The sequence below is a fragment of the Lepidochelys kempii genome, chromosome 21 (assembly GCF_965140285.1).
Source record: "Lepidochelys kempii isolate rLepKem1 chromosome 21, rLepKem1.hap1, whole genome shotgun sequence".
Classification (NCBI taxonomy): Eukaryota; Metazoa; Chordata; order Testudines; family Cheloniidae; genus Lepidochelys; species Lepidochelys kempii.
The window spans coordinates 17,715,579-17,729,864 of record NC_136400.1 but is presented as its reverse complement, the minus strand read 5'-3'; the positions used below and the strand labels follow the sequence as shown (position 1 = coordinate 17,729,864).

Here is a 14,286-nt window from a genome sequence, read left to right as displayed (position 1 = left end):
TCATCTCTGTGTTATCCTCAGGAGAGTGATATCATTCATGCTCACCTGGTTGAAATAGGGTGCTTCTCTTAAGGGGACATTCAGAGGTGCCCGTTCCTGCTGGGCTGTTTGCCTGTGGCTGAACAGAAATGTTCCCCGCTGTTAGTCACGGGGATAGGTTAGTCACGTGGTGGGGGGAGGCAAAATGTGACCTTGTAAAGAAAGCACATGTGCTATGTATGTAGTGTTAACTGCAAGGTTTACCGTGAAAGAGTGCACCCATTGCTCTATAAAATGTGTCTTTTTAAATACCACTGTCCCTTTTTTTTCCCTGCCAACAGTTGCATGTGTTTCAAGGATCACAGGATCTTCTCCTTCCCAGAGGCTAGCGAATATTAGAAGGCGAAAAAAACGCACTCACAATGAAATGTTCTCTGACCTCATGCTCCCACACAGAGCGCAGACGAATGTGTGGAGGCAGACAATGTCAGAGTGCAGGAAAACACAAAATGACTGGGAGGAGAGTAAATGGCAGGCTGAAGAGAGGGCTGAAGCTGAAAGGTGGTGGCAGCGTGATGAGAGGAGGCAGGATTCAATGCTGAGGCTACTGGAGGATCAAACTAATATGCTCCAGTGTATGGTTGAGCTGCGGGAATGGCAACTGGAGCACAGACCCCCACTACAGCCCGTGTAACCAACCGCCCTCCTCCCCAAGTTCCATAGCCTCCTCACCCAGACGCCCAAGAATGCAGTGGGGGGGCCTCCGGCCACCCAGCCACGCCACCCCAGAGGATTCCTCAAGCAACAGAAGGCTGGCATTCAATAAGCTTTAAACTTTTAAAGTGCTGTGTGGCCTTGTCCTTCCCTCCTCCACCACCCCATCTGGTGCTTCCCTCCTCCTGGGCTACCTTGGCAGTTATCCCCCTATTTGTGTGATGAATTAATAAAGAAAGCATGAATGTAAAGCAACAATGACTTTATTGCCTCTGCAAGCGGTGATCGAAGGGAGTGGGGAGGGTGGTTGGCTTACAGGGAAGTAGAGTGGGTGGCGGGGTGTGTGTTTCCATCAAGGAGAAACAAACAGAACTTTCACACTGTAGCCTGGCCAGTCATGAAACTGGTTTTCAAAGCTTCTCTGATGCACATCGCACCCTCCTGTGCTTTTCTAACTGCCCTAGTGTCTGGCTGCGCGTAACCAGTGGCCAGGCGATTTGCCTCAACCTTCCAACCCGCCATAAACGTCTCCCCCTGTGACGAAGTGGGACTGTTCTTAATGTTTCCTCTGGATAGTGTGGGGGTGCCTCAGTTTCCCCTAGGCAGTTCTTAAGTATCTAGGTAGTGGGGTAAGGGTATATGATCACTGCAGAGCCCTAGAGGGCAGGTGTGTGCAGGGGTCTGGACACAGAGAACGGCCAACACCCTGTTTCCTGGCAACTGATTGCAGGGGGGAAGGGCCCAGGCCAAGTCAGAGCTAAAGGGTTGGAGAACAAAGGAATCAGGTGACCTCCTGGCCCGGAAAGGGACAAAGCCCAGAGGAGGAGGGGCTGGAGGGAGTTTTAGTTTGGGGCTGGCTGGAGACATGGAGTAAAGGGCAGACGTGGTTGTCTGGCTCACTGCCCCGCAAAATGGGACCCAGCTGAGGGGTCCTGTTCTCTGCACCTGCAAGCTCTGTTTTAGACCATGTTCCTGTCGTCTAATAAACCTCTGTTTTACTGGCTGGCTGAGAGTCACGTCTGACTGCGGAGTTGGGGTGCAGGACCCTCTGGCTTCCCTAGGAGCCCCCCCTGAGCGGACTCGCTGTGGGAAGCGCACGGAGGGACAGAGGAGGCTGAATGCTCTGAGGTCAGACCCAGGAAAGTGGAAGCTGTCTGAGCTTTGTGTCCTGAAGACAGGCTGCTCACAGAAAGGAGACTTCTCCAGAGTCCTGACTGGCTTCATGGGGAGCAGTTCCAGAGCATTGCCCAGGGACTCCTTGACAACTGCTGGCAGTGGTGGGATGTATTGCACCCCATGGATGGCACTTCCTGCAGTAAGTGACGGGGGAGCAGTAAAATGAAGGGGGATTGACGGGGACCAGGCGTGCTGAAGACTCAGAGAGGAGCGGTTACGGGGGGTGGTTAACCCCTGGGAGTGTGTGACCAGCGAGAAGGACTGTGCAATAATGGGGTCCACCTGGGGACTGTGGTGAGCAGTCTCAGGGGCAGAGGAGCCTGCGGCTTGGCCCTGGGAGAGAGAAGGACTTTTGCAGTAACAGAATTCCCCTGGGGATTGCAGTGAGTGCTGGGACCGGAGGAGTCTGCAGCTCGACCCTGGCAAAGAGGTGGTGACCTCGAGAAGGGCTGGCACACTAGGGGTTCTCCCTGGAAACCGTGGGGAGCTGAGAGCACACAGGCCTGTGAGTTCACAACAACTGGGGAGGAGCGGAGTGATGGCCTGTCACCGTCTCCTTAAGAAGGACATTGTAACCCGGTGCAGAAAGAAAGGGTTGAGCATTGGAAAGTTCACGAAGGCACAGTTAATCGTGCAGCTGGAGGAGGATGACGGCTCTAAGGAACAGATTCCTGACCCCAAATGGGGCTATAGCAGGATCTGGGAGCAGCTGGAGTGGGAGCCAGGCATCGCCAAGACTCCTGTCCCCGACCAGACGAGGGTCTTCACGATCGGGTTCCCCATCGGGGGATCGGAGACGGACGGGATTGGAGCTGAGTCCGAGAGAGCGAGAGGACCGTGGGAGACAGCGAGAGCCCGAGAAAGAGCTGCAGAAGCAGCAGCAGCATGAACTGGCGGTGGGGGAGCGGAGAGGCCTAGGGGACCTCCCCGGGGTGAGTGGGGATAGACCCCGGGGGGCCAGTTCCGCAGGGAACCTCGAGACTAAATTGTTGCCCCTGGTTAAGAAGGGAGGGGGGATGTGGATGCCCACCTCACTGCCTTTGAACAGGTTGGTAATTTGAACCAGGGGGACCCTGCGGAAAAGCCCTGGTGTCTAGCTCCCTTGCTGGGTCCCAAGGCCATAGACTCCGTCAGCCAGATGGTTGGGGATGTGGACAGGCTCCCACTCCTGACCCCAACCGATATGTCTGTGTGGAGTTTCCTGGGGCCAGGCCCCTCGGACCTGCAGTGGGAGCGGAAGGTGATGGTCAATGGGGAGAGATTCCTGGGGTGGCGAGATCCTGGGACAGAGAGAACTGTTGTCAGGCCCTGGGTGGTGCAGCCTCAGATGCTGAGGATCTGTGTGAACTGGGTAAGGGTCCCAGGGACGAAGCCGCTCGCCCTGCCTATGGCCCAGATCCCTGTGCAGACACAGGAGGGGTGGGGCTGGCTGGCTGTTGGGGTTCTCCAGGACACCAGCTGCGAGACCCTGTTGTGGGGTGACTGTGTCTCTTTGGGACAGGATCCAGGCCTTGCTCCGGTAACTGCCAAGGGTTTCAATTTGAATCCAGGGAACCAGTCAGTGGAGAGGAAAATGGTCAGTGAAAATGCAGATGACCTGGCTGGCAGGGGGGAGGAGCTGCTAGGCTCAGGGTACCTGACTGCCTGTAACCAGACCCCTGGGGCTCCCTGCCCCCCTTGCACACTGGAGAGGGGGCTCACGCTGGCTCTGATGCAGTGAGGAAAGCAGCGAGCTTACTGCCTACCCCCACTAGGACAGCAAGGGCAGTGCTGAGCACAGTGGGAGCTGAGACCCCAGCTGAGTGTGGGGAGACACAGGCAGGGCAGGGTATCTGTTGGGAGTGGCAAGGTGCTGGGTAAGGAAAGTCTGGATGAGCCTAGGCAGCCTTGTGAGCTAATGGCTTTGTCTAGTCAGCAGGGTGGGAAGGCGAGGAGAGTGGAAGATGAGTGTCCCTGTACCTTACCTGTTACCTGGGTGGAGAATTGTGACAGTGAAGGAAATGTGCCTGTGTCTGTCAGGGGTATTGACTTGCCTGTGGAGGGAGCTACCCTGGTCTCCAAGCAGCTGTCTGTGACCAGCCTTGTGTGCTGGGACAAGGGGAATGAGATCCCAAGCTGTGTGTCTGGGAAAGGAGAAAGTGTGTCCGGCTCTTCTTTGTCTGTGGAAGAGAAAGAAGGGGCCTTTCAGCCTGTGATGGTTGAGGGTAGTGCGGGGACGCCATGACATAGTGCAGTTGTCTCAGAGTTGGTTCTGGATTCAGCTAAAGCCCAGGAAGGGAAGGGTCCTAAGTTTGTGTCTGCTTGGGAGAATGGCGCTGTAACTAGGTTGCATCCAGTTAGTGTCTATGCAAAATCCCAGAGACCAGACAATTCTGGTGCTTGTATTTTGCCTGTTGCTAGTGTGTTGTTGGGAAAGGGTGTAGCAACTCTGTCTAATCAGGGTGAGATCCTAGCCAGGGCACAAGGAGAGCAGAAAGGTGATTTGATTGTGTTGCCTACTGAGGGTGTGGAAACCTGTAGCAAGAAGGAAAAGATTCCTGAACTTGTGTGTGTCAAAGGGAAGGAGAATGCTTCTGACCTTTTATCTAGGGAGTCTGTCAGTTTGCCTGAAAGGGGATTGTGTAGGAATCCGCCTGATAGGCCAGAGGTAATTCTGGATGTAAGGGACACCCAGAAAGAGTCTGTTGTTGCTCAGGAAAGTGTTCCTCTAGAGCAAGCTCTAGGTGAAGAGGGTAAGGGCAGAATTTCTGTGAAGGGTGAATTGTTGCATAGAAAAGCCCTAGGGAAAGGAATCCTCATGGAGTCTTTGCAAGCAGTTTACTGCAAATGAAGGGTGTGAAAGTGATTTAATCAAGAAAGTTTCAGTTCCTAACAGCCAGAAATTTTCTGTTGTGAACGGATCCACTGATTTTCCTGTTTAAGGATCCAGTGTGGAGAGCTTTGAGACGGTCTCAGACGAAGTGAAACTGTTAAGAAAGTTAAACAGTCCTATAACCAAGTGGCTGTGTTTGGCCAGCTTGTTGGGGAGACAAGGTTGTTGAGAAAGGAATGTCTCCATGCTAGTTCTGTAAGTGAACAGTATGTATCCCAGGTCAAGATGGGGGCTCTTAACCAAGAGAGCCCGAATTGCAGCCCTCCAGACTGGAACGGTGGGAGAAGACCCAATCCCAGTTTGACCCCCTGGGGTTTTAGGGTGGCAAAAGGGCACGGGCCGCATAAACCTTCCCACATACGGCCTGCGAGTGCTATCGACCACCCCTGACCTAAGGGAGGGCGTGAAACGGGAAGGGCCTGGTGTAACTTCCACCAAGGAATGGGGGAGATGCTGGGGCATCCATGTGAATGTTGGTGGCTTCGAACTTCCCCAGGTCACCGGCTAAAGTGACCCTGCTCAGTTCGATCTCAAAGGGGGGAGAGATGTGACGAAGTGGGACTGTTCTTAATGTTTCCTCTGAATCCTGTGGGGGTGCTTCAGTTTCCCCTAGGCAGTTCTTAAGTATCTAGGTGGTGGGGTAAGAGTGTATGACCACTGCAGAGCCCTAGAGGGCAGGTGTGTGCAGGGGTCTGGACACAGAACGGCCAACACCCTGTTTCCTGGCAACTGATGGCCTGGGCCCTTCCCCCCTGCAAGGTCAGAGCTAAAGGGTTGGAGAACAAAGGAATCAGGTGACCTCCTGGCCCGGGAAAGGGACAAAGCACAGAGGAGGAGAGGCTGGAGGGAGTTTCAGTTTGGGGCTGGCTGGAGACATGGAGTGAAGGGCAGATGTGGTTGTCTGGCTCACTGCCCCCAAAATGGACCCAGCTGAGGGGTCCGGTTCTCTGCACCTACAAGCTCTGTTTTAGACCATGTTCCTGTCGTCTAATAAACCTGTTTTACTGGCTGGCTGAGAGTCACGTCTGACTGCAGAGTTGGGGTGCAGGACCCTCTGGCTTCCCCAGGACCTCGCCTGGGCGGACTCGCTGTGGGAAGCGCACGGAGGGGCAGAGGATGCTGAATGCTCCGAGGTCAGACCCAGGAAGGTGGAAGTTGTGTGAGCTTTGTGTCCTGAAGACAGGCTGCTCACAGAAAGGAGACTTCCCCAGAGTCCTGACTGGCTTCATGGGGAGAAGTTCCAGAGCATCACCCAGGGACTCCGTGACACCCCCTTACTCTCACAGATATTGTGGAGCGCACAGCAAGCAGTAATAACAATGGGAATATTGGTTTCACTGAGGTCTAACCGAGTCAGGAAACTGCACCGGCGCGCTTTTAAACGTCCAAATGCACATTCTACCACCATTCTGCACTTGCTCAGCCTGTAGTTGAACAGCTCCTGACTACTGTCCAGGCTGCCTGTGTACGGCTTCATGAGCCATGGCATTAAGGGGTAGGCTGGGTCCCTAAGGGGAACTATAGGCATTTCAACATCCCCAATGGTTATTTTCTGGTCTGGGAAGAAAGTCCCTTCCTGCAGCTTTTGAAACAGACCAGAGTTCCTGAAGATGCGAGTGTCATGTACCTTTCCTGGCCATCCCAGGTTGATGTTGGTGAAACGTCCCTTGTAATCCACCAGTGCTTGCAGCACCATTGAAAAGTACCCCTTGCCGTTTATGTACTCACCGGCTTGGTGCTCTGGTGCCAAGATAGGGATATGGGTTCTGTCTATGGCCCCACCACAGTTAGGGAATCCCATTGCAGCAAAGCCATCTACTCTGACCTCCACATTTCCCAGGGTCACTACCCTTGATATCAGCAGATCTTTGATTGCATTGGCTACTTGCATCACAGTAGCCCCCAGAGTAGATTTGCCCACTCCAAATTGATTCCTGACTGACCGGTAGCTGTCTGGCGTTGCAAGCTTCCACAGGGCTATTGCCACTCGCTTCTCAACTGTGACGGCTGATCTCATCTTGGTATTTTTGCGCCTAAGGGCAGGGGAAAGCAAGCCACGAAGTTCCATGAAAGTGCCCTTACGCCTGTGAAAGTTTCGCAGCCACTGGGAATCGTCCCAAACCTGCAACACTATGCGGTCCCACCAGTCTGTGCTTGTTTCCCGGGCACAGAATCGGCGTTCCACGGCATGAACCTGCCCCATTAGCTCCATGATGCCCATGCTGCCAGGGCCCGTGCTTTGAGAGAAGTCTGTGTCCATGTCCTCATCACCGTGCTGAAGTCACCTACTCGCCCGGTTTTGCTTTGCCAGGTTCTGGTGCTTCATATACTACTGGATAATGCGCATGGTGTTTAATGTGCTCCTAATTGCCAATGTGATCTGAGTGGGCTCCATGCTTGCCATGGTATGGCGTCTGCACAGAAAAAAAGGCGTGGAATGATTATCTGCCGTTGCTCTGACGGAGGGAGGGGTGACTGACGACATGGCTTACAGGGTTGGCTTACAGGGAATTCAAATTAACCAAGTGGATGGCTTTACATCAAGGAGTAACAAAAACAACTGTCACGCAGAGTGGCCCCCTCAAGGACTGAACTCAAAACTCTGGGTTTAGCAGGCCAATGCTCAACCCACTGAGCTATCCCTCCCCAGTATTTCAGGCAGGACTGAATCTCCATTAAACTTTTCAAGGTGCCCCTGACAGACCTCACCGAAACGATTGTCGGCCGTTGATTTCACGGAGGGAGGAGCAAATGAAAACAAAACAAATCTGGTCTATTTCTTGTTTTGATCCACGCCATCTATCTCTTACATCTTTGGCTGGCAGCAGACGGTGCAATAGGACTGCTAGCCACCCTCATCTACTGCCTGCTTGCCAGAAGACAATACAATAGGACTGCTGGCAGGACCAAACAGAACGACCTGATCGAGTCACTCCTATTTCAGTCCCTGAGCCCACGTCTGCCCAGGCACTCCTGACCAACCTTGCCAAGGTGGCCAGGAGCACCTCGGACATGACGACTATGGTTATCAGGCCTATTGCACAGTTTGCTACCACAAGGCAATGAGCTGCTGCTGTGTAGCAATGCAGTACCGCGTCTGCCAGCACCCAGGAGACGTACGGTGACGGTGAGCTGAGCAGGCTCCATGCTTGCCATGGAATGGCGTCTGCACAGGTAACTCAGGAAAAAAGGCGCGAAACGACTGTCTGCCGTTGCTTTCACGGAGGGAGGGAGGGAGGGAAGGGGGGCCTGACGATATGTACCCAGAACCACCCGCGACAATGTTTTAGCCCCATCAGGCATTAGGATCTCAACCCAGAATTCCAACGGGCGGTGGAGACTGCGGGATAGCTACCCACAGTGCAACACTCCAGAAGCCGAGGCTAGCCTCGGTACTGTGGAAGCACTCCACCGAGTTAATGCACTTAGAGCATTTTGTGTGGGGACACACACAATCGACTATATAAAAATGATTTCTAAAAACCGACTTCTATAAATTCGACCTAATTTCGTAGCGTAGACATACCCTTAGGAAAGTTATCAGCAGGAGGCAGCACTGGAGTTAATAGTCAGGGAGAAAGATCCCCAGAAAAGGTGGTGATGGGCGGGGTAATAGAGGAGTGAAGCTAACTCCCAAACAGTAGCTGAAGGGGCCAGAGCTTCAAACCTATCAGATCCATATCAGCTTCTGGCTAGTATATAAGACATATGGAAATGCCATTGGAGCTAGGATTCTCGCATGGATATAGCCCCAAGACCCCTCCCCCCACACTCCCATTTCTTGTAGCACTCTCTGGCTGGTAGGTTCAATCCTCTGTTCAGCATGTGTTCAATAAGATGCCCAGCCCTGGCTGCCTTTGCACCTGGCTGCAATCCCCATGCATTTCAGCTGGCCTTTCCATGACTGCTTTCCCAGATTGAGGTGTCATTAGAAGAGGTTTGGGAACAAATAGATATGCTAAACAGTAATACGTCACCAGGAGCAAATGGTATTCACTCTAGAGTTCTAAAGAAAAACAAAGAGGAAATTTCAGACCTACTAACTGGTGTGTAACCTATCACTTAATTCAGTTTCTTTACCAGATGACTAGAGAACAGCTAAAATGACGCCAATTTTTGAAAAAGGCTCCAGAGGCGATCCCGGCAATTACAGGCTGGTAGGTCTGATTTCAATATCAGGCAAATTGATTGAAACTATAGGAAAGAACAGATTTACCAGGCACATAGAGGAACACCATTTGTTGAGGAAAAATCAACATGGCTTTTGTAAAGGGAAATCATGTCTCACCAGTCTCTTAGAATTCTTTGAGGGATTCAACAATCATATGGACAAAGGTGAGACAGTGAACATAAGAATGGCCATACTGGGTCAGACCAAAGGTCCATCTAGCCCAGTATCCTGTCTTCCGACAGTGGCCAACACCAGGTGCCCCACAGGGAACGAACAGAACAGGTAATCATCACACGATCCATCCGTCACGCATTCCCAGCTTCTGGCTAACAGAAGTTAGGGACACCATCCCTGCTCATCCTGGCTGATAGCCATTGATGGACCTATCCTCCATGAATTTATCTAGTTCTTTTTTGAACCCTGTTATAGTCTTGGCCTTCACAACATCTTCTGGCAAGGAGTTCACACAGGTTGACTGTGCGTGGTGTGAAAAAATAGTTCCTTCTGTGTGTTTTAAACCTGCTGCCTATTAATTTCATTGGGTGACCCCTAGTTCTTGTGTTATGAGAAGTAGTAAATAACACTTGCTTATTTATTCTCTACACAAGTCATGATTTTATATACCTCTATCATATCCCCCTAGTCATTTCTTTTTCAAGCTGAAAAGTCACAGTCTTATTAATCTCTTCTCATATGGAAGCTGTTCCATATCCCTAATAATTTTTGTTGCCCTTTTCTGAACCTTTTCCAATAGATCTTTTTTGAGATGGGGCAACCACATCTGCACGCAATATTTAAGATGTAGGCATACCATGGATTTATATAGAGGCGATATGATATTTTGTATCTTACCTATCCCTTTCTTAATGATTCCCAACATTGTTTGCTTTTTTGATGGTTGCTGCACATTGAGTGGATGTTTTCAGAGAACTATCCACAATGACTCCAAGATCTCTTTCTTTTGAGTGGTAACAGCTAATTTAGACCCCATCATTTTATATGTATAGTTGGGATTATGTTTTCCAATGTGCATTACTTTGCATTCATCAGCATTGAATTTCATCTGCCATTTTGTTCCCCAGTTACCCAGTTTTGTGAGACCCTTTTGTAGAGCTTTGCAGTCTGCTTGGGACTTAACTATCTTGAGTATAGAATCATAGAATATCAGGGTTGGAAAGGACCCCAGAAGGTCATCTAGTCCAACCCCCTGCTCAAAGCAGGACCAATTCCCAGTTAAATCATCCCAGCCAGGGCTTTGTCAAGCCTGACCTTAAAAACCTCTAAGGAAGGAGATTCTACCACCTCCCTAGGTAACGCATTCCAGTGTTTCACCACCCTCTTAGTGAAAAAGTTTTTCCTAATATCCAATCTAAACCTTCCCCACTGCAACTTGAGACCATTACTCCTCGTTCTGTCATCTGCTACCATTGAGAACAGTCTAGAGCCATCCTCTTTGGAACCCCCTTTCAGGTACTTGAAAGCAGCTATCAAATCCCCCCTCATTCTTCTCTTCTGCAGGCTAAACAATCCCAGCTCCCTCAGCCTCTCCTCATAACTCATGTGTTCCAGTCCCCTAATCATTTTTGTTGCCCTTCGCTGGACTCTCTCCAATTTATCCACATCCTTCTTGAAGTGTGGGGCCCAAAACTGGACACAGTACTCCAGATGAGGCCTCACCAATGTCGAATAGAGGGGAACGATCACGTCCCTCGATCTGCTCACTATGCCCCTACTTATACATCCCAAAATGCCATTGGCCTTCTTGGCAACAAGGGCACACTGCTGACTCATATCCAGCTTCTCGTCCACTGTCACCCCTAGGTCCTTTTCCGCAGAACTGCTGCCTAGCCATTCGGTCCCTAGTCCGTAGCTGTGCATTGGGTTCTTCCGTCCTAAGTGCAGGACCCTGCACTTATCCCTATTGAACCTCATCAGATTTCTTTTGGCCCAATCCTCCAATTTGTCTAGGTCTTTCTGTATCCTATCCCTCCCCTCCAGCGTATCTACCACTCCTCCCAGTTTAGTATCATCCGCAAATTTGCTGAGAGTGCAATCCACACCATCCTCCAGATCATTTATGAAGATATTGAACAAAACCGGCCCCAGGACCAACCCTTGGGGTACTCCACTTGATACCGGCTGCCAACTAGATATGGAGCCATTGATCACTACCCGTTGAGCCTGACAATCTAGCCAGCTTTCTACCCACCTTGTAGTGCATTCATCCAGCCCATACTTCCTTAACTTGCTGACAAGAATACTGTGGGAGACCGTGTCAAAAGCTTTGCTAAAGTCAAGAAACAATACATCCACTGCTTTCCCTTCATCCACAGAACCAGTAATCTCATCATAAAAGGCAATTAGATTAGTCAGACATGACCTTCCCTTGGTGAATCCATGCTGGCTGTTCCTGATCGCTTTCCTCTCATGCAAGTGCTTCAGGATTGAGTAGTTTTGTATCATCAGCAAATTTTGCCACCTCCCTGTTTACCCCTTTTTCCAGATCATTTATGAATATGTTGAATAGGACTGGGCCCAGAACAGACCCCTGGGGGACACTACTATTTACCTCTCCCCATTCTGAAAACTGACCATTTATTCTTCCCCTTTGTTTCCTATCTTTTAACCAGTTACCCATTCATGAGAGGACCTTCCCTCTTATCCCATGACAGCTTATTTTGCTTAAGAGCCTTTGGTGAAGGACCTTGTCAAAGGCTTTCTGAAAATCTAAGTACACTGTATCCACTGGATCCCCCTTGTCCACATACTTGCTGACCCCCTCAAAGAATTCTAGTAGATGGGAAATCATGCCTCACCATTTACAAAAAAACATGTTGACGCTTCCCCCACAAATCATGTTCATCTAGGTGTCTGACAATTCTGTTCTTCACTATAGTTTCAGCCAGTTTGCCCGGTACTGAAGTCAGGCTTACTGACCTGTAATTGCCGGGATCACCTCTGGAGCCCTTTATAAAAGTTGGGGTCACATTAGCTATCCTCCAGTCATTTGATACAGAAGCTGATTTATATGATAGGTTATAAACTACAGTTAGGAGCTCTGCAATTTCACATTTGAGTTCCTTCAGAACTCTTGGGTGAATCCCATCTGGTCCTGGTGACTTATTACTGTTTAGTTTTATCAATTGGTTCCAAAACCTTCTCTAATGACATCTCAATCTGGGACAGTTCCTCAGATCTGTCACCTAAAAAGAATGGCTCAGGTTGCAAAGAATTCATGTAGTTTCTCTGCAATGGCCTTCTTATCCTTGAGTGCTCCTTTATCTTCCAGTAGCCCCACTGGTTGTTTAGCAGGCTTCCTGTTTCTGATGTACTTTAAAAAAAAATTGCTACTACTTTTTGAGTCCTTGGCCAGCTGTTCTTCAAATTATTTTTTGGCCTTTCTAATTATATTTTCATACTTCATTTACCAGAGTTTATGCTCCTTTATATTTTCCTCACTAGGATTTAACTTTCACTTTTTAAAAGGATGCCTTTTTGCCTCTCACTGCTTCTTTTTTATTGTTGTTTAGCCACAGTGGCACTTTTTTGGTTCTCTATGTTTTTTAATTTGGGATATACATTTAAGCTGAGCCTCTATTATGGTGTCTTTAAAAAGCTTCCACGCAGCTTGCAGGGATTTCACTGTTGGGGAGAGGGATAGCTCAGTGGTTTGGGCACTGGCCTGCTAAAACCAGGGTTGTGAGTTCAATCCTATTTAGGGATCTGGGGCAAAAATTGGGGATTGGTCCTGCTTTGAGCAGGGGGTTGGACTAGATGACCTCCTGAGGTCCCTTCCAAGCCTGATATTCTATGACTAACTTCCTCATTTTTGTGTAGTCCTCCTTTTTGAAATTAAATGCTACAGTGTTGGGTTTCTGTGGTGTTTTCCACACCACAGGGATGTGGAATTTAATTATATTATGGTCACTGTTATAAAGCGGTCCAGCTCTATTCATCTCTTGGACCAGATCCTATCCTCCAGTTAGGACTAAACCAAGAATTGCTTCTCTTCTTATGGGTTCCAGGACTAGCTGCTCCAAGGAGCAGTCATTTAAGGTGTCAAGAAACTTCCTCTGCATCCTGACCTGAGGTGACATGTGTCCAGCCAATATGAGATGGACGTCGTGCACTTGGGCTTTCAGAAAACCTTTGACAAGGTTCCTCACCACAGGCTCTTAAGCAAAGTCAGCTGCCCTGGGATAAGAGGGAAGGTCCTTTCATTGATCAGTAACTGGTTTGGATCATTGGTCTGACCCAGTATGGCCATTCCCATGCTTTTTAAGCCATTCCCTTTATTTTCAGTGTCTGACATGGGGCCATCCCCATTCTTTGGGTTGCTGGAAATTGGCTCCATTTGGATGAGGGATGCCTCACATCTTTAGGGGCACTGGCTTTGCATTTCTCAGTGTGTTCTCTTTGTCATTTCATTGCAGGACACAGATGCCTTTCACGCAGCGTAACTGTAGCTGTGTCAGTCCCAGGACACTGGAGAGACAAGGTGACTGAGGTAAAATCTTCCATTGGGCCAACTTCTGCTCGTGCGCGAGGCAAGTTCTAGAGGTCTCCGTGGCTTGACAGCCGGTCTCTCAACCAGCAGAAGTCGGCCCAGTAGAAGATGGGGCTTCCCCCACCCTGTCTCTGCCGTGGATGCCTTTCACTAAGTGAAATAAAAAACGCGGCTCGAATTTAGGAAGCCTTTAGAGCCTCTGGCTGCTCCACAGCCTTTGGGCGAACTGTTCGCAAGCCCGGATCCCTGCCACCGGAAGCAGCCCCTGCGGGTCCCCGCGGGGCGGGGCGGGGCAGGGCAGGCGGAGCAGCGGGGGGCCGAGGCCCGAAGCCGCGCAGCCGGAGCACCGCTGACCTGGCCGGGCCCGGCCGGGGGGCCCCGTGCGGCTCGCAAGCGGGTCTCCCCCACCGGCGCCTCCTTGGACTCTCCTGCTTCCGCGCTCGGGCCCGTTTCCGCGGCCGCCGCGGTAAGCGCGGCCCCGGCTCCAGGTGCCGCTTCCCCGGGCACCCAGCCGCCCGCTCGCGGGGCCTGCTCGGGCAAGCGGGGCGAGGGGTCACCCCGGCGCGGGCAGGTCACCGCAGCACCGCGGAGAGGCGGGACGCGTCGGCCCGGTCCGCGCCCCTCCCCCCGCGCCCGCACTCACCGGCCCCTACATCCCGGGCGGCAGCGGCCGGTCCGGCGGCGGCGGCGGCAACACCGGAAGGAGCCCTCGGCGTAACGCCACTTCCGCCGCAGGAAGCACGGCTCACCCTACGCGCCACGTGACTCAGGGCATCCGCACTTCCGCTGGGAGTGGGCGTCAGGCTGCAGTGGCCAAGGCAGAAGCTTCCTCCTGATTGGTCGCAGGTCTCCCCTCGGTTAGTGTGA

General features: G+C 51.2%; 1 protein-coding gene across 4 annotated transcripts in view; it reads right to left on the bottom strand.

The window, feature by feature from the left end:
* The window catches only part of ADIPOR1 (adiponectin receptor 1), a 32,860-nt gene extending 18,671 nt beyond the window's left edge, over nt 1-14,189 (bottom strand). Inside the window, exon 1 of one of the 4 annotated variants that reach the window (XR_012155851.2) lies at nt 46-11,108. The gene's annotated coding sequence lies outside the window, so the exon portion shown is untranslated. Of the gene's footprint in view, nt 1-45; nt 11,109-13,773; nt 13,982-14,062 lie in introns of those variants that run through there. The other 3 variants (XM_073320269.2, XM_073320271.2, XM_073320270.2) reach the window with 3 other exon arrangements.
* Between the last annotated feature and the right edge of the window lie 97 nt (nt 14,190-14,286).